The 20,659-nt window shown below is 43.9% G+C and overlaps 1 protein-coding gene across 1 annotated transcript in view; it reads right to left on the reverse strand.

Moving 5' to 3' along the window:
* The window catches only part of LOC311107074 (sushi domain-containing protein 6-like), a 50,543-nt gene extending 33,871 nt beyond the window's left edge, over nucleotides 1-16,672 (reverse strand). The window contains exon 1 of the mRNA XM_084149534.1: nucleotides 16,469-16,672. The gene's annotated coding sequence lies outside the window, so the exon portion shown is untranslated. The remainder of the gene's footprint in view (nucleotides 1-16,468) is intronic.
* Between the last annotated feature and the right edge of the window lie 3,987 nt (nucleotides 16,673-20,659).

Genomic DNA, 20,659 nt, shown 5'->3' on the forward strand with positions numbered 1-20,659 from the left:
AAAAATGAAAAAAAACAGTTGGGAAAGTGGTTATCCCACTGGCTATAGGGTGAATGCACCAATTTGTAAGTCGCTCTGGATAAGAGCGTCTGCTAAATGATGTAAATGTAAATGTAAATGTAATAATACTTTCTTTCTTTCTCTTGTATTGTATTTTATTGTGCGTAATCTATTTTTCTCCTTTATATTCCTTAAATAATTTGACCTCATATGTGCCTCCTCCACAGTCCCCTCGTCCTCTGCAGAGGACAGTAACCAAGGTTACCAGGAGGCATGGATGCGTGACGTGTGATCGATTCACTCAAGGAGGACGGCATCACCACAAGACCTGCTACTTTAGGTTGGATTGACTGACATTAACACCGATTCTCGTTAATTACAATAACCGTGTAATACGTTTTTTGTAATAACACATATAGTTGTAATAACACATCACAAAGTTGTAATTACCCTCATATTAATCTGCTCCTATTGCCCAACCTTTCCGTTGAGCTCTGCTCTCAGTCGGCCCTTCATGAAAGCATTCTAAGCATAGTTTTAGCCTATGTCATCAACGTCCTCTTACACACAATGACAATAGAAATGAATGTTTCCTGGTTTGATACTGCCAGGAATACGCCCATCTTCACAGTTTGAACAAACCAGCTTATCAACAGAACACTTCCTGAAAACAAACACTCTGGCCAAAACAATACAACCACCATGAAACAGATATCTTACTGGAAATGAATTGGTAGAAAACAACAAAACCGATAGATTCTACACAAATGACCAAAATAAATAATTTAGCCTAGATATCTGAATTGGTGCCCACGACAGATGTTATTCTGGATGTCGTGTAGTAGGCTAGTAAGTTAACTTACAACCCATGTTGTCTTGTGACAGACGAAACAGAGTATCTATGTTAACCACTGTTGCTTGTGCAGCTAGCTAGCACTCGCTAGCTTGCATGTACACGCTAGCTAGCACTTTCTAGTACCTATCTTCGAATTCTAATCGTAATTTCACGACCCGTGCTGTTGTGGCAGTAACGTGCCATCCTCTCTGGCACCATTCGACATCCTGTCTCATCTCATATGTCTCACAGCGTCTGTGCCGTGAGAAGGTATCTGCTGGAGCCAGACTCTATAGGAATCTGATCTTGGGCCTGTCCCAAATGGCACCCTATTCCCTGTATAGTGCACTACTTTTGACCTTGGCCCATAGGGCTCCGGTCAAAAGTAGTGCACTATATAGGAAAAGTAGCGCACTGTATAGGGAATAGGGTGCCATTTGGGACGCAGGCCTTCTGTCTGGTTAAGAGGGAAAAGCTCCCAGTCCTACTCTACTGTAATCAGATTGCTACTGTAAATCAGTACTACTCTACTGTAATCAGATTGCTACTGTAAATCAGTACTACTCTACTGTAATCAGATTGCTACTGTAAATCAGTACTACTCTACTGTAATCAGATTGCTACTGTAAATCAGTACTACTCTACTGTAATCAGATTGCTGCTGTAAATCAGTATTACTCTACTGTAATCAGATTGCTACTGTAAATCAGTACTACTCTACTGTAATCAGATTGCTACTGTAAATCAGTACTACTCTACTGTAATCAGATTGCTACTGTAAATCAGTACTACTCTACTGTAATCAGATTGCTACTGTAAATCAGTATTACTCTACTGTAATCAGATTGCTACTGTAAATCAGTACTACTCTACTGTAATCAGATTGCTACTGTAAATCAGTACTACTCTACTGTAATCAGATTGCTGCTGTAAGTCAGTACTACTCTACTGTAATCAGATTGCTGCTGTAAGTCAGTACTACTCTACTGTAATCAGATTGCTACTGTAAATCAGTACTACTCTACTGTAATCAGATTGCTACTGTAAATCAGTACTACTCTACTGTAATCAGATTGCTGCTGTAAATCAGTACTACTCTACTGTAATCAGATTGCTGCTGTAAGTCAGTACTACTCTACTGTAATCAGATTGCTGCTGTAAATCAGTACTACTCTACTGTAATCAGATTGCTACTGTAAATCAGTATTACTCTACTGTAATCAGATTGCTACTGTAAATCAGTACTACTCTACTGTAATCAGATTGCTACTGTAAATCAGTACTACTCTACTGTAATCAGATTGCTGCTGTAAATCAGTACTACTCTACTGTAATCAGATTGCTACTGTAAATCAGTACTACTCTACTGTAATCAGATTGCTGCTGTAAATCAGTACTACTCTACTGTAATCAGATTGCTACTGTAAATCAGTATTACTCTACTGTAATCAGATTGCTACTGTAAATCAGTACTACTCTACTGTAATCAGATTGCTGCTGTAAGTCAGTACTACTCTACTGTAATCAGATTGCTGCTGTAAATCAGTACTACTCTACTGTAATCAGATTGCTACTGTAAATCAGTATTACTCTACTGTAATCAGATTGCTACTGTAAATCAGTACTACTCTACTGTAATCAGATTGCTACTGTAAATCAGTATTACTCTACTGTAATCAGATTGCTGCTGTAAATCAGTACTACTCTACTGTAATCAGATTGCTACTGTAAATCAGTACTACTCTACTGTAATCAGATTGCTGCTGTAAATCAGTACTACTCTACTGTAATCAGATTGCTACTGTAAATCAGTATTACTCTACTGTAATCAGATTGCTACTGTAAATCAGTACTACTCTACTGTAATCAGATTGCTACTGTAAATCAGTACTACTCTACTGTAATCAGATTGCTGCTGTAAGTCAGTACTACTCTACTGTAATCAGATTGCTACTGTAAATCAGTACTACTCTACTGTAATCAGATTGCTACTGTAAATCAGTACTACTCTACTGTAATCAGATTGCTACTGTAAATCAGTACTACTCTGTCATCTGATTGCTGCTGTAAATCAGATTACAAGCTCAGTAAATCCCGGGTGGAAAATTGTGTCTAATATTGAAAAGAAGACAATTCTTACTGTGCTGTTCTCCTCTTATTTCACTCAGTCCTGCATGTTGGAGCTCGGAGCCTAAGATTTTCACTGTACCCTGCAATCACACCTGCAACCCTGTACATGTGACTATTAAATACTCTCTGAATCCTCACAACTCTGTCCACAGGCAGAAGTTGGCTTTATGTTGTTGGTCAACAACAAGCAGAGGGAAAACAGCCTCCTGATCATGAGGTCTCCAACCATCCTTTACTTCTTCACCAGTCATGTATATCCGCACAACACGCCTTAGGATCTTGACTTCTGAAGGAAGGAGGGAAATGGTGATAGATGTATGGAGTCTTGGGGTAAGGGAAAAAAATGCAGCGACTACTCCACTCCAACGCGCAGTGGTTTTCCTGTTGCCCAGGGCTTTTAGACCTCAAAGGGAGCAGGGGGAGAGAGTGAAACAGGAGAGAGGGAAGAAAAGAGAGAGTGAAACAGGAGAGAGGGAAGACAGGAGAGAGGGAAGACAGGAGAGAGTGAAGACAGGAGACTGGGGAAAGAGCGAGAGAGAAGGAGCATGGGGGAGAGAAGGAGGAGGGGGGAGAGAAGGAGGAGGGGGGGAGAGAAGGAGGACAGGAGTGACAGGGATGGCATGTGTCTGGGGGGAGAGAGAAGGAGCAGGGGGAGACATGGAGAGAAGGAGGATGGGAGACATGGTGGAGGGGGGAGAGAAGATGGAGGGGGAGGGGGGAGAGAAGGAGGAGGGAGCAGAGAAGGGGGAGAGAAGGTGGAGGGGGGAGAGAAGGTGGAGGGGGGAGAGAAGGTGGAGGGGGGAGAGAAGGAGCAGGGGGGAGAGAAGGAGGACAGGAGTGATAGGGATGGCATGTGTCTGGGGGGAGAGAGAAGGAGCAGGGGGAGACATGGAGAGAAGGAGGATGGGAGACATGGAGAGAAGGCTGTCTGGAACTGAAAGAGAGCAGGGGAGGGACGGCATGTGTCTGGGAACACAGAGCACTCAGTGTGCCAGGGAACAGCCGTGAAGAGATTGCCATCTGATAGGCCTGACTAATGCCTTGAGTTCAGCCCTCTCCTCTGACGGAGCTGCCGGAGCCAGGCTGGGGCTGAGGGAAGAGGGGGGAGACCTGGGCCCTGACAGCAAATCTCAGTAAGACAAAAATAATGGTGTTCCAGAAAAGGTCCAGTTGCCAGGACCACGAATACAAATTCCATCTAGACAACATTGACCTAGAGCACACAAAAAACTATACATACCTCGGTCTAAACATCAGCGCCACAGGTAACTTCCACAAAGCTGTGAACGATCTGAGAGACAAGGCAAGAAGGGCCTTCTATGCCATCAAAAGGAACATAAAATTCGACATACCAATTAGGATCTGGTTAAAAATACTTGAATCAGTTATAGAACCCATTGCCCTTCATGGTTGTGAGGTCTGGGGTCCGCTCACCAACCAAGAATTCACAAAAAATGGGACAAACACCAAATTGAGAATACATGCAGAATTCTGCAAAAATATCCTCTGTGTACAACGTAAAACACCAAATAATGCATGCAGAGCAGAATTAGGCCAATACCCACTAATTAATCAAAATCCAGAAAAGAGCCGTTAAATTCTATAACCACCTAAAAGGAAGCGATTCCCAAACCTTCCATAACAAAGCCATCACCTACAGAGAGAAAAACCTGGAGAAGAGTACCATAAGCAAGCTGGTCCTGGGGCTCTGTTCACAAACACAAACAGACCCCACAGAGCCCCAGGACAACAACTCAATTAGACTCAACCAAATCATGAGAAAACAAAAATATAATTACTTGACATTTTGGAAAGAACTAACAAAAAAACAGAGCAAACTAGAATGCTATTTGGCCCTAAACAGAGAGTACACAGTGGCAGAATACCTGACCACTGTGACTGACCCAAACTTAAGGAAAGCTTTGACTATGTACAGACTCCGTGAGCATAGCCTTGCTATTGAGAAAGGCCGCCGAAGGCAGACCTAGCTCTCAAGAGAAGACAGGCTATGTGCACACTGCCCACAAAATGAGGTGGAAACTGAGCTGCACTTCCTAACTTCCTGCCAAATGTGTGACCATTTTAGAGACACATTTCCCTCAGATTACACAGACTCACAAAGAATTCAAAAACAAATCCAATTTTGATAAACTCCCATATCTATTTGGTGAAATACCAGTGCCATAACAGCAGCAAGATGTGTGACCTGTTGCCACAAGAAAAGGGCAACCATTGAAGAACAAACGGCATTGTAAATACAACCGAAATGTATGTTTATTTATTTTCCCTTTTGTACTTTAACTATTTGCACATCATTATAACACTGTATATAGACATAATATGACACATGAAATGTCTTTATTCTTTTGGAACTTCTGTGAGTGTAATGTTTACTGTGCATTTATTGTTTATTTCACTTTCTTTGGCAATGTAAACATATGTTTTCCATGCCAATAAAGCTGTTTGAATTGAATTGAATTGAGAGAGAGTAGAAGAGAGTGACTGGGCATGGAGAGAGAGCAGAAGAGGGTGACTGGGCATGGAGAGAGAGTAGAAGAGAGTGACTGGGCATGGAGAGAGAGTAGAAGAGAGTGACTGGGCATGGAGAGAGAGAGCAGAAGAGGGTGACTGGGCATGGAGAGAGAGAGCAGAAGAGGGTGACTGGGCATGGAGAGAGAGAGCAGAAGAGGGTGACTGGGCATGGAGAGAGAGAGCAGAAGAGAGTGACTGGGCATGGATAGAGAGTAGAAGAGGGTGACTGGGCATGGAGAGAGAGAGTAGAAGAGAGTGACTGGGCATGGAGAGAGAGTAGAAGAGAGTGACTGGGCATGGAGAGAGAGAGCAGAAGAGGGTGACTGGGCATGGAGAGAGAGAGCAGAAGAGGGTGACTGGGCATGGAGAGAGAGAGCAGAAGAGAGTGACTGGGCATGGATAGAGAGTAGAAGAGGGTGACTGGGCATGGAGAGAGAGAGTAGAAGAGAGTGACTGGGCATGGAGAGAGAGAGTAGAAGAGGGTGACTGGGCATGGAGAGAGAGAGTGACTGGGCATGGAGAGAGAGAGTAGAAGAGAGTGAATGGGCATGGAGAGAGAGCAGAAGAGAGTGACTGGGCATGGATAGAGAGTAGAAGAGGGTGACTGGGCATGGAGAGAGAGAGTAGAAGAGAGTGACTGGGCATGGAGAGTAGAAGAGAGTGACTGGGCATGGAGAGAGAGAGTAGAAGAGTGTGACTGGGCATGGAGAGAGAGAGTAGAAGAGGGTGACTGGGCATGGAGAGAGAGAGAGCAGAAGAGGGTGACTGGGCATGGAGAGAGAGAGCAGAAGAGGGTGACTGGGCATGGAGAGAGAGAGCAGAAGAGGGTGACTGGGCAAGGAGAGAGAGCAGAAGAGAGTGACTGGGCATGGAGAGAGAGCAGAAGAGAGTGACTGGGCATGGAGAGAGAGAGTAGAAGAGGGTGACTGGGCATGGAGAGAGTGTAGAAGAGGGTGACTGGGCATGGAGAGAGAGTAGAAGAGAGTGACTGGGCATGGAGAGAGAGAGTAGAAGAGAGTGACTGGGCATGGAGAGAGAGTAGAAGAGAGTGACTGGGCATGGAGAGAGAGAGTAGAAGAGAGTGACTGGGCATGGAGAGAGAGTAGAAGAGAGTGACAGAAGAGAGTGACTGGGCATGGAGAGAGAGTAGAAGAGAGTGACTGGGCATGGAGAGAGAGTAGAAGAGGGTGACTGGGCATGGAGAGAGAGTAGAAGAGGGTGACTGGGCATAGAGAGAGAGAGTAGAAGAGTGTGACTGGGCATGGAGAGAGAGAGTAGAAGAGGGTGACTGGGCATGGAGAGAGAGAGTAGAAGAGGGTGACTGGGCATGGAGAGAGAGAGTAGAAGAGGGTGACTGGGCATGGAGAGAGAGAGTAGAAGAGGGTGACTGGGCATGGAGAGAGAGAGTAGAAGAGGGTGACTGGGCATGGAGAGAGAGAGAGTAGAAGAGGTTGACTGGGCATGGAGAGAGTGTAGAAGAGGGTGACTGGGCATGGAGAGAGAGAGTAGAAGAGAGTGACTGGGCATGGAGAGAGAGCAGAAGAGAGTGACTGGGCATGGAGAGAGAGAGTAGAAGAGAGTGACTGGGCATGGAGAGAGAGTAGAAGAGAGTGACTGGGCATGGAGAGAGAGTAGAAGAGAGTGACTGGGCATGGAGAGAGAGTAGAAGAGAGTGACTGGGCATGGAGAGAGAGCATAGAAGAGAGTGACTGGGCATGGAGAGAGAGCATAGAAGAGAGTGACTGGACATGGAGAGAGAGAGTAGAAGAGAGTGACTGGGCATGGAGAGAGAGTAGAAGAGAGTGACTGGGCATGGAGAGAGAGTAGAAGAGAGTGACTGGGCATGGAGTGAGAGAGTAGAAGAGAGTGACTGGGCATGGAGAGAGAGAGTAGAAGAGAGTGACTGGGCATGGAGAGAGAGAGTAGAAGAGAGTGACTGGGCATGGAGAGAGAGAGTAGAAGAGAGTGACTGGGCATGGAGAGAGAGAGTAGAAGAGAGTGACTGGGCATGGAGAGATAGCCCTTGATTATGATTCTGTTCCAGTTTTTGTTAAGAGCCCCGATGCGTGGTCTGAACATTAACACGCATCACTTGCGGTAGCATAAGGAAGCATAAGGACCTTATCTTTCTTATCAGCAAGAAACATAAAAAAAAGTTTAATTGATAAACACCTTTATAGGGTTAGGGTTAGTGTTCCCACACGGCCATTTCTCCATGTTACATCACTTGTTTACGGAAGACAGACGAAGACAGCTAATTAAGACAGGTGGTCCCTCTATCTAGCATGCTCCGAAAGCCTGTGTGTAATGGAAGAAGGCAGCCAGAAATGTGTGGTCACTGAAAAATTGTGTCGGCTGCAACTGTGATAAAGCTGGTTAAAACAGTAAGTGTGTATTTTGCATTTGTGAAATTATTTTGATTTGATATGAAATTTAAAAAAGGGCTTTATGTTTCTAGAACCGTATTGCAATTGAGAATCGATTCACATTTATATGGAGTATCTGGCTGTTTTGGCTGCCAGAGCCAGTCTAGCTCTGAAAATAACATACACTACATCACCAAAAGTATGTGGACACCTGCTCGTCAAACATCTCATTCCAAAATCATGGGCATTAATATGGAATTGGTCCCCCCTTTGCTGCTATAACAGCCTCCACTCTTCTGGGAATGCTTTCCACTAGGAACATTGCTACGGGGACTTGTTTCCATTCAGTCACAAGAGCATTAGTGAGGTCAGGCACTGATGTTGGGCGATTTGGCCTGGCTTGCAGTCGGCGTTCCAAAGGTGTTTGATGGGGTTGAGGTCAGGGCTCTGTGAAGGCCAGTCAAGTTATCCACACCGATCTCGACAAACCATTTCTGTATGGACCTCGCTTTGTGCACAGGGGCATTGTCATGCTGAAACAGGAAAGGGCCTTCCCCAAACTGTTGCCACAAAGTTGGAAGCACAGAATTGTCTAGAATGTCATTGTATGCTGTAGCGTTTAGGATTTCCCTTCCCTGGAACTAAGGGGCCTAGCCCGAACCATGAAAAACAGCCCCAGACCATTATTCCTCCTCCACCAAACTTTACAGTTGGCACTATGCACTCGGGCATGGAGATCTTTGGCTTTTGTGGCTGCTCGGCCATGGAAACCCATTTCATGAAGCTCCCGACGAACAGTTATTGTGCTGACGTTGCTTCCAGAGGCAGTTTGGAACTCGGTAGTGAGTGTTGCAACAGAGGACAGATTATTTTTACGAGCTACGCGCTTCCGCACTCGGCGGTCCCGTTTTGTGAGCTTGTGTGGCCTACCACTTCGCGGCTAAGCCGTTGTTGCTCCTAGACGTTTCTACTTCACAATAACAGCATTTACAGTTGACCGGGGCAGCACTTACAGGGCAGAAATTTGACGAACTGACTCGTTGGAAAGATGGCATCCTATGACGGTGCCACGTTGAAAGTCACTGAGCTCTTAGGTACGGGCCATTCTACCGCCAATGTTTGTCTATGGAGATTGCATGGCGGTGTGGTCGATTTTATACAACTGTCAGCAACGGGTGTGGCTGAAATAGCCGAATACACTAATTTGAAGGGATGTCCACATACTTTTGTATATATAGTGTACGTTATTTTCTAACCTCAGTAATGTCCTGGCTAGTAGTATGTTATTTTCTAACCTCAGTAATGTCCTGGCTAGTAGTATGTTATTTTCTAACCTCAGTAATGTCCTGGCTAGTAGTATGTTATTTTCTAACCTCAGTAATGTCCTGGCTAGTAGCATGTTATTTTCTAACCTCAGTAATGTCCTGGCTAGTAGTATGTTATTTTCTAACCACAGTAATGTCCTGGGTAGTAGTATGTTATTTTCTAACCTCAGTAATGTCCTGGCTAGTAGTATGTTATTTTCTAACCTCAGTAATGTCCTGGCTAGTAGTATGTTATTTTCTAACCACAGTAATGTCCTGGGTAGTAGTATGTTATTTTCTAACCTCAGTAATGTCCTGGCTAGTAGTATGTTATTTTCTAACCTCAGTAATGTCCTGGCTAGTAGTATGTTATTTTCTAACCTCAGTAATGTCCTGGCTAGTAGTATGTTATTTTCTAACCACAGTAATGTCCTGGCTAGTAGTATGTTATTTTCTAACCACAGTAATGTCCTGGCTAGTAGTATGTTATTTTCTAACCTCAGTAATGTCCTGGCTAGTAGTATGTTATTTTCTAACCACAGTAATGTCCTGGCTAGTAGTATGTTATTCTCTAGCCACTAATTTGAAGGGGTGTCCACATACTGTTGTATATATAGTGTATAAGGTCCTTGGACCTTAAGGAGTAACGGAATGCTACTTAAAGCATTAAACACAACAAGAATCTCACTGCCGATAGACTGCCGATAGGCACTTATTACAGTGGGCGAGACATGTACGTCTGATGCAGACGCTCACAAAAATGGACCATACAGTAAGTGTACACATAGGCCTATGCCTGGGAGCAACACACACACACACACACACCCCCTTGTAGCTACATAGTCACACACACACACACTTGGTGGCCCTTGATAATCAGGTCCGGTACCCTCCTGCCACCACCTTTCCGCTCCCCAGAGGAGAGGCAACAGAGTCACCTGCATGCAGGCTGGTGGGAGGTGGCAGAGAGTGACGCATGGGCCTTTGGCAAGGACTACGTTGGCACAGTGGCACTGCATCATGCCAAGAGGCCATAGTCTGAACAGAACAGCAACCCGTCTGGCTAGAAGTACGGCCTTATCAAAGTGGGCGGCCGTTCCTTCTCTTGCTAGATTTAAAAAAGCGGTACCTGTTGAGTGCCGACCCGGTAGAGATTATCTACTTGTTGAATCAAAATGCTTGTCAGTTGCCAAAAACTTGACTTTGAGCCAATCAGAGAGCACGAACCCCCAAGTGGAGGAGCCAACAAAAAAAAACGTTCTCTTTTTTTTTTTAAAGAGGGCATTTTCTCCTTACGTCCACAGATGAGGCAGTCACACTTCATACTCAATGTAGGCTATGGGATGTTAGCTAGCTAAGTGCACATACGCAATGCACAAAACACTAAATACTTCCTGCCAGCTAGCTAACCACTGTAGCTAGTATTGACATTATAATAAAATCACAATGGATTAGCTAGTTTCCATGAAACAGCTGCCCGTGTTAGCTAGCTAGCTAAGGACACTGCAAGCTAGCTAGCGAATATGCTAACGTTAGCTAGCTAGCTAACACTTGGCTATGGCTGGCACTGGCAGTATGGGATTATGGAGAGTGTTTCTTTGTCATCTTGCTAGGTAGTTATCTAGCTGTGGCCATCTGGCTAGTATCAACAAGGGCTTTCTACAAAATAGCAGCATTAGCGCAGATAGCTTGGAATATAGACCACAATACGCACGGATATGCATTGTCAAACAACGTTAATGCCACCTTCTGGATTGGAGTGTTTTAACGAGGCTGAGTGCCTGACGACTTCTTTGCTGTGTGAACACAAAAGAGATCGACTGCCGACGTTTGACAATCCTACCGGTGTATTGGAGATTTAAGACGACATCTTGGACTAGGACAGAGAAAGAGAGGGAGAGAGAGTCAGGGTTCATACACATTTTGACAGATGGAATTTCATGACTTTTAACCAAATTTCCATGACTAACAATTGGCGGCGTCTCTATGTACATATAAAAAAGTACGCGTAATGTGGTATCGACACTGGGAGGCTGCTCTCTGATTCCATGTACCATCTCCTGTCATCGAGCAAGGCACATAACCCCCAACAAAGTAGAATACCTGTTAGGCAACTGTATAAACACGTGGTCAACCCTCAGTCAGAGCTACTGGAAGTGCAGGTTTTTGATCAAGCCCTGCTCAAACTCTTCAGAGACAGTTTATCAAGCTCCGGTTGAGCAGCTCATTTTTAAAATGTGGTTTGTTAGAGGGCGACTGGAATAAAAACCTGCACACCCATTGGCTGTCCTGGAGGATGGTTGACCACCCTTGATGTAAAACATTGCAACCAAATACGTTTTATGCCTTTTGAAATAATTTGCTCATTTAATATATCAAAGATCAAATAAATGGTTATGGTAGGCTACAAATCTTTTTAAAATCAGCTGAAACAAGCCCACACATTTTTCAGGAAATTTACCTTTTCTAATTTAGTCATATTTATCTTAGCTACCTTAGAAGAAGGGCCTAAAATTAACTTTTTGGTCCACCAGCCACTGTGGCAGGTAGATGAAAAAATCTAGCCAAAATATTTACTTGCCATAATAAACTAAAAACGGATGACCATGCTTTGTAATGTTTCTAAAACAAGAAATGTATTAGTAAGAAGTAAATGTGGTATATTGCTCAATTTCATTAACTTTTTTGTGATCCGAGTCTTTTACCCAAAAATATCAGATGAGACAAAATGTTCAACTGCCCCTTTAAAGGGCGGGAGGTTACTGTGGTAATGGGGCCACTTGAGTCTTGTCAGGTGTGTGTCTGTGAGATTTGGGATCTGACTCGGGCATCTCTTCGCTATCAGTTGAAGCGGCAGACTCAAACTAACGTTGAAAAACAACCGAGCTTGCGAAAAAAATGATGTAAATAGCCAAGCAACACGAGGACAAAGTCTCACTTTGTAGACTTCAGAGTTAATTAGACAAACTTCTGTCCCTGTGCACAGCGCCTCCAAAAATACATCTATCAGCATTTCACTCAGAGCACACAGCTCTCCTGCCAGGCTTGCAGGGCCTGCAGGGTTGCTGCCTGAGGTGGGATATAGGATTTGCATTTCATTGTAGGATTAGCAACTATGAAACAAAACAGCTACTGCAGCATTTTTCTACAATAAATCGGAAGTTGCGCATGTGCTCATTGTTCACTTGACTATTTTTATTCGCAAATGTAATGCTCGCACTGTAGAGCCCTGCAAATTGACCAACCCGCCAACGTGGCTGGTAAAATAGATATTCTTACCCGCCAATACCTAAATCTACCTGCATTTGGCGGGTGACAGGTGTTAATTTTATGCCCTGTTTAGAAGTGTTTACTTTGCAGGCTGACTAGCATCTATTGAAGCCACATAATTCAAAAGAAAGGCTACGTCTAATATTTTTTCCTAAAATGAATGTTCACGATTCACAAATTATTTTGATTCACATGATTCGATTCATTGCGATTTAACCGAATCCCAACTAATACAATGACGAAGTGAATCATTAATTTAGTCAAAAATAATTGTTTAAAAATGAATCATGTGAATTGTTCAAAAAAGTAAGTCAACTTTGTATGGCCTTATTCGCGAGTGTCTGAACATTTTTTGGGGACATAATGAACAGTTAACTATAGGGTCCAAGATATGTTTTGAATTGGCTGTCTAATTAATCTTTTATCATATTGTATAGGCCTACCTGCTGTAATGTCCGACTGTCTCTCTCTCCTTGAGAAATGACCCCCTTGTCTCACACTATGCTGGTTATGTGCGCAAACACAGATTATTTGATTGATAAAATATTTAAAAACTGTGCCTAAATAAAATTACATTAAAATAATGTATTAAATTATTTTCCATGACTTTTCCTAAACTTTTCAGATTTGATCATTTTCCTAAACTTTTCCAGGCCTGCAAAACACAATTTTAAAATTCCATGACTTTTACAGGATTTTCATGACCATGGGAACCCTGGACAGTAGAAGAGGACTCGGCATACAGAAATGTAACAAAAAATAATTTGCAAATGCAAATTAATTACTTAAAAATCATACAATGTGATTTTCTGGATTTTTGTTTTAGATTCCGTCTCTCACAGTTGAAGTGTACCTATGATAAAAATTACAGACCTCTACATGCTTTGTAAGTAGGAAAACCTGCAGAATCGGCAGTGTATCAAATACTTGTTCTCCCCACTGTATTTCACCCTGTACACCCTAATTAACAAAACAAAGGCAAAGTCTTCTCATGCTTTGTTGATCCCTAAAAAGCTTTTGACTCAATTTGGCATTAGGGTCTGCTATACAAATTGATGGAAAGCGGTGTTGGGGGGGGAAAACATACGACATTATAAAATCCATGTACACAAACAACAAGTGTGCGGTTAAAATTGGCTAAAAATATATATTTATTTCCACAGGGCCGTGGGGTGAGACAGAGATGCAGATTAAGCCCCACCCTCTTCAACATGTATATCAACTAATTGGCGTGGGCACTAGAACAGTCCGCAGCACCCGGCCTCACCCTACTAAAATCGGAAGTCAAATGTCAACTGTTTGCTGATGATCTGGTGCTTCTGTCCCCAACCAAGGAGGGCCTACAGCAGCACCTAGATCTTCTGCACAGATTCTGTCAGACCTGGGTGCTGACCATAAATCTCAGTAAGACAAAAATAATGGTGTTCCAAAAAAGGTCCAGTTGTCAGGACCACAAATACAAATTCCAACTAGACACTGTTGCCCTAAAGCACACAAAAAACGATACATACCTCTGCCTAAACATCAGCGCCACAGGTAACTTCCACAAAGCTGTGAAAGACCTGAGAGACAAGGCAAGAAGGGGCTTCTACGCCATCAAAAGGAACATAACATTTGACATCCCAATTAGGATCTGGCTAAAAACACTTGAATCAGTTATAGAACCCATTGCTCTTTATGGTTGTGAGGTCTGGGGTCCGCTCACCAACCAAGAATTCACAAAATGGGACAAACACCAAATTGAGACTCTACATGCAGAATTCTGAAAAAACATCTTCAGGGTAAAAAGTAACACACCAAATAATGCATGCAGTGCAGAATGATGACTTTAACCGCTAATTATCAAAATCCAGAAAAGAGCAGTTAAATTCTACAACCTCCTAAAAGGAAGCGATTCCCAAGCCATTACCTACAGAGAGACTAACCTAGAGAAGAGTCCCCTAAGCAAGCTGGTCCTGGGGTCTGTTCACAAACACAAACAGACCCCACTGAGCTCCAGGACAGCAACACAGTTAGACCCAACCAAATCATGAGAAAACAAAAAAAGAGAATTACTTGACACATTGGAAAGAATTAACAAAAAACTGAGCAAACTAGAATGCTATTTGGCCCTAAACAGAGAGTACACAGTGGCAGAATACCTGACCACTGTGACTGACCCAAACTTAAGGAAATCTTTGACTATGTACATACTCAGTGAGCATAGCCTTGCTATGGAGAGAGGCTGCTGTAGGGATACCTGGCTCTCAAGAGAAGCCAGGCTATGTGCACACTGCCCACAAAATGAGGTGGAAACTGAGCTGCACTTCCTAACCTCCTGCCAAATGTGTGACCATATTAGAGACTCATATTTCCCTCAGATTACACAGACCCACAAAGAATTCGAAACCAAATCCAATTTTGATAAACTCCCATATCTATTAGGTGAAATACCACAGTGTGCCATCACAGCAGCAATATTTGTGACCTGTTGCCACAAGAAAAGGGCAACCAGTGAAGAACAAACACCATTGTAAAAACAATGGAGAGAGTGTTGCATGGAAGCAGAGAAAGAAAGACCCTTTGTTATGGAGGCCATTATGTGGTGTAAAGCCATGCAGGGGCATCCCTCTGTGCTACTGCAGGAGAGAGAGAGACATTTACCTTTTTTGGGATGAAGTAGATCAAACTGTACTTCTTGCCTATTTTGTTGTCATAATTGCTTTGTAATGAGCCCTTATGTTAATCGGGCTATGATATATAACCACAATGCTTAAGTTTAGCATTTACACTTTGGAGGGGAAAAAATAGAAAAAGAAAACGGATTTTTGTTTTGTTTGACTGAGCCTAGTAAACTTGGCCAAATGTAAATAGCAAATGCCACCTCATAGTAAAGCTGATGCTTCAATGGCCCGAGTCACACGCGCCGACACGTGCAACTGTACTGATTGCAGTGCACCCGACCGACTGTATATGTACACATTCGCTGATGCTTGGATAAAACACCGAGCAGAGCAGAGCCGACACTGTAATCTATTCCAAAATGTCACATATCCGCGGGCGTCAAACAAGTCTACATGTTGATACATTGTAATCAGTTTAACATTCGGATACATTGCAACAATGTTTCACAAAACAGCTATGATGAAGTGTAGCAGACCTAGCAGATGACAACAATGTAGTACTCACTATAGGTTGAAATGCATTGTTAGTGATCTGCTTGCATTTCAGGAGGACACAAAGTTATAATGTTGGGAAATATGATTATTGATAGCCAATACTACAGCCATAACATGACCACTATCACAATGTACCACTGTAACTAATAACTTAACTACTGTACAAAGTTGATTATCTAGTATATTAGACAAAGGTTATTGTAACAAAATAGTCTCAAGTCTTTTGTAGAACCCCCCATTTAAAGGGATGGGCAGCTGTATACTGTAATCACACTGCTTTTATGTATTTTATCCACTGCTTCTCAGTAGGTGTATATGGTATTACTATACTCGTAGCTAGGTATTATGGTAGCTATCGTTATCTATTTCACTTAGGCATCGTCATCCACAACGCAACGGGTTTCCTTCCTCATTGCAGTGGCTCTTGCCCGTCATTTCCCTCTATCTCTGTTGTGGCAGCAGACCCACTGACAGACATGTATGTCATTGTTGGTTTCCAACAACTTTCCAGGTTCAAATAGCCTTTGACGGTTCAAATAGCCTAGCAATTACAGATTCACTAGTTAATAGCTAGCTCTAACTACTAGCCAACCTTGTCCTAGACTGTTGAGCTCACACTGGTATAAGGCAGTTAATAGACAAATGGTAGCTTAAATGACAATAGTATTACCTACAGTAGTTAGTAACATTGGTTTCTGTTTTTCACAGGTTCAGAACATAGACAATAGGCCCAAGCCAAGGAGGCCGATATCAGAAGCAGCATACTGACAGAGGGAGAACTCCATAGCGGTGGCAAAAGCCAGAGAGATCCCGTATGCTTAGCTAGCTACAGTAAAGCTAGCTTGAGAAAAACATAAGATTGAAGACACTTACCAACGAAAAGGCTACCTTCAAGCCCTCCTCTCCGTTCTCACACTCTGGTCATGGACTCAAATAGCCAGACTATCCTCCAATGTATTTATTATTTAATCGCGAATAAGCGTCTTTTCTGCGGTGTTGTCGCTTCCTCCGCTTCGTCCCAACAGCTAGCTAGCCCGTTTCTTTCTTTCTCACTGCGAGCAGAGAGGTAAGCGGAAATACTTTAGCTAGCTAGCAAGCGCCATACCAGGCCAGCCGCCTCGCTTTCGTACGGTTTCCATGGGAACCAGTAGCAGAGACAGCGGTCAGGCTATCTTTATTCTACGACTCTAGAATGAAGATGGACATTCATTCAGCATCAAATTGGCTATACAATTGGCTCTATCTCATAATTGTATATATACCACAGTAATTGTTTTACTCAGTGAAGCCCAGGCTAGCAGGCAGGTGACTTGGCCCAAGCGGATAGCTTGACCGCGAGAGGGGCGGGGCGGGTCCATAATATCCTGTGTGAACCAATGACGTAAATATATATATATAGATAGACCTTGGATTGCAGATAATATGGGTGCGTTCGTAAATTCACTCTGGCTAGCTACTCCGATTTCTGAGAACTCTCGTCTGAGTGTGCCAGAGCGCAGAATAACGGATTAATTTACGAACACGCAACACCCGTTGAATATGACCGGGTGACCATAAACGTCGGCAAAAAAAATACCGTTATTAAATTGTTTCCAGCATCACAGTTAGTCACCAACGCTCTAGATAACATAAAAACAGCTTAACCACCTCTGCTAGGGTAAGTCAAATGGTCAGAGTGACGTGTTCTCTCGTTGTGTTACTCATTTGTGTCTGGAAGTAGCTAGCAAGCTAGCCAACTTTAGCCAGTTAGCTGTAATATTCATATGTGTCAGCATACTGAATTGTAATTGGATGCATTCTACTGTCATATCATACTGTGCTATGATTGGTTAAGACCGCCCAGGTGGTGAGGTCATTCTAAAGATGATCATGGCCAGAGACACATGAACATGCCAGTTATAGCGAGTTAATAAAGAGCTACGTTTATAAATATCCTGTCGTCCTGCATTTTATTATTTTGTACAATACAAAGCATACAAAACAAGACATGGTGTCAGAGTAAAAGGACTAAAAGATGGATTTTGCTGGAGTTCCTTCACCTCGAATGGATTCGGGGTCTACAAATCTACCTGATGCATGGCGTAAGTTCAAACAGCATGTGGAGCTGATGTTCACGGGTCCTCTGAAGGAAAGAGGAGAAGAGGAAAAGTGCAGCTACCTGCTCCTCTGGATCTGTGAAAAAAGGAGAGACATTTACAACACATGGACACTTACCGAGGCTGAATCAAAGGTACTGAAAACATACTACGATCGTTTTGAAGCATATGTTGTGCCAAAGACCAATACAATTTTCGCTAGGTACAAATTCCATGAGAAAGTACAAGGCGCTAGCGAATCGTTTGAACAGTTTGTCACTGAGCTGCGTCTGCTTGTGAAAGACTGTGATTATGCAAACAAGGATGAGATGGTCAGGGACCGTATTGTATTTGGAATACACTCACCGCGAGTGAGAGAGAAACTTTTGAATGTTGGATCAGAGCTAACGCCGGACAAAGCTATCGACATCAGATCAGGCTACTGGGCTATCAAGCTCACAGAAGAGTCATCTAAGCTCACAACGTTCAACACCCCGTTTGGACGCTACAGGTTCCGTCGCCTGCCTTTTGGGATTATCTCAGCCCAAGACGAGTTTCAGCGAAAGATCGACGAGGTGTACGAAGGCCTCGACGGAGTCCTGGCAATTGTGGACGACATCCTTGTCTATTATGGTTGAACCAAAGAGGAACACGACAGAAACCTCAGCGCGATGCTGCAAAGGTCCCGCGAGAGAGGAGTCCGGCTCAACCCCGAGAAGAGCACAGTTGGCGCTACAGAGGTCAGCTACTTCGGACATCTTCTCACAGCGAATGGAATCAAGCCAGATCCGCAGAAGATCTCAGCCATAAAGGAAATGGAGCCACCAAAGAACCGCGCAGAGCTGGAAACAGTGCTTGGCATGGTCAACTACTTAGCCAAGTTCGCACCCAGCCTCACCAATGCTAATGCACCCCTGCGTCAGCTGCTAAAGCAGTCCAGTGAGTTCCTCTGGGAAAGCAACACGACATCGCTTTCCAGAAAGTGAAAGACTTGATCACGAGAGAACCAGGACCAATCCTTGCCTACTACGACCCCAACAAAGAGCTCAGACTCCAGGTGGACGCGTCGAAGTATGGACTAGGGGCAGTGCTACTGCAAGAAGGAAAACCCATCGGCTACGCTTCCAAATCTCTCACAGACTGTGAAATCAACTACGCTCAAATCGAAAAGGAGCTGTACGCCATTCTGTTCGGATGTAAGCGTTTCCATCAGTATGTCTATGGACGACAAGTCATTGTGGAATCAGACCACAAGCCCCTCGAGTCAATCATGAGGAAACCGTTAGCCGCAGCCCCGCCAAGGCTACAGAGAATGATCCTTCAACTACAAAAATACGACTTCACAATCACTCACCGTCCAGGCAAAGACATCCCTGTCGCAGACACACTCTCCAGGAAGTTTCTTACCTACAAGGACAGCAGCCTCAGTGAAGGCATGGACATGCAGGTGCACACTGTGTACAGCAACTTACCAGTTAGTGACACAAAACTGAAGGAGATCTGAGCAGAAACAGAAAAAGACACACAACTCACACAGCTGAGGAAAGTCATACAGTCAGGATGGCCCGAGGAGAGGAGAAAATGCCCTCAGAGCGTCTCAGAGTTCTGGAACCATCGTGACGAACTATCACAGATCAACGGAATCATTTTCAAAGGAGAGAAAATCATCATTCCTACCAGTCTCAGAGAAGAGATTTTGACAAAGATCCATGCTGGACACATGGGCATGGAAAAGTGCAAACAGAGAGCACGGGACATTTTGTTTTGGCCCGGAATGTGCAAACAAATAGAGGACATGGTGGGTAAATGCCCCACCTGTCTTGAACGACGACCCTCAAACACCAAAGAGCCAATGTTACCTCACCGTATCCCAGACCGACCCTGGCAGGTCGTGGCAACCGATCTGTTCACGTGGAACAACGAGGACTACATTATAACAGTGGACTACTACAGCAGGTACTTCGAACTCGACAAGCTTCACAGCACCACATCTGCAGCTGTGATACACAAGCTGAAAGCAGCCTTTGCCAGGCATGGCATTGTAGAGACTTTAATATCTGACAATGGGTCCTGTTACAAATCAAATGAGTTTGAATCCTTCACAAAAGCATGGGAGTTCACACACGTCACCACAAGCCCACATTACCCTCAAAGTAATGGCCTTGCTGAAAAATCTGTGCAGATCGCTAAATCACTCATGGACAAAGCAAAAGCAGACAAGAGAGACCCCTACCTCAGTCTCCTTGAATACCGCAACACTCCAGTTGACAACTTCAAATCACCAGCCCAGCTGTTGATGAGCCGCAGACTTCGCTCAATCCTTCCCAGCACCAACCAGCAGCTGCAACCTGAGGTCGTCAGCTACAAGGAAATGCATGCAAAACGTGCTCAGTGACAACAACAGCAAAAGCGATACTACGACAGGTCAGCCAGACCACTGCCTCCACTGAATGACAGAGAGTCAGTTAGAATCCAGGAGCATGGCTACTGGAAGCCAGCAGTCGTCATCCAACCAGCTGACACTGAACGTTCATATCTCGTTCGCACCGCAGAAGGAGCGGTGTACCGCCGCAATCGTCGTCACCTACTGAACACAAAAGAACAACGCACTGACGAGATGAACTGTTCCCCTGAAAGAGAACGGGGTGGACTAAACACAGACACAACACCACATACACCATACTTACCTGCAACACCACAAGAACTGTTGACTGACACAGAAGCATGCCCAGCTTCATATCACACAAGGTCAGGAAGAGAGGTCAAGCCTAGAGCTGTCCTAGACCTGTGAAATGTCAACGGGTGTAGGCGGATCGCTGCCCTAAAAGAGTTCCGGACTGTAAACTTGTTATTGAAAGTTAACTTGAAATGCTTTGGTATGGTATTTGTTTGATATGTTGAGATGTCATTGCTACAGTGAAAAGCTGAGTTGCTGAGAAATATTTGTTCTAAAAGTAACAGTATGCTGAATCATTGTTTCAGTCTGTTA

This window comes from Coregonus lavaretus, assembly GCF_964263955.1.
Source record: "Coregonus lavaretus genome assembly, chromosome: 31".
NCBI lineage: Eukaryota > Metazoa > Chordata > Actinopteri > Salmoniformes > Salmonidae > Coregonus > Coregonus lavaretus.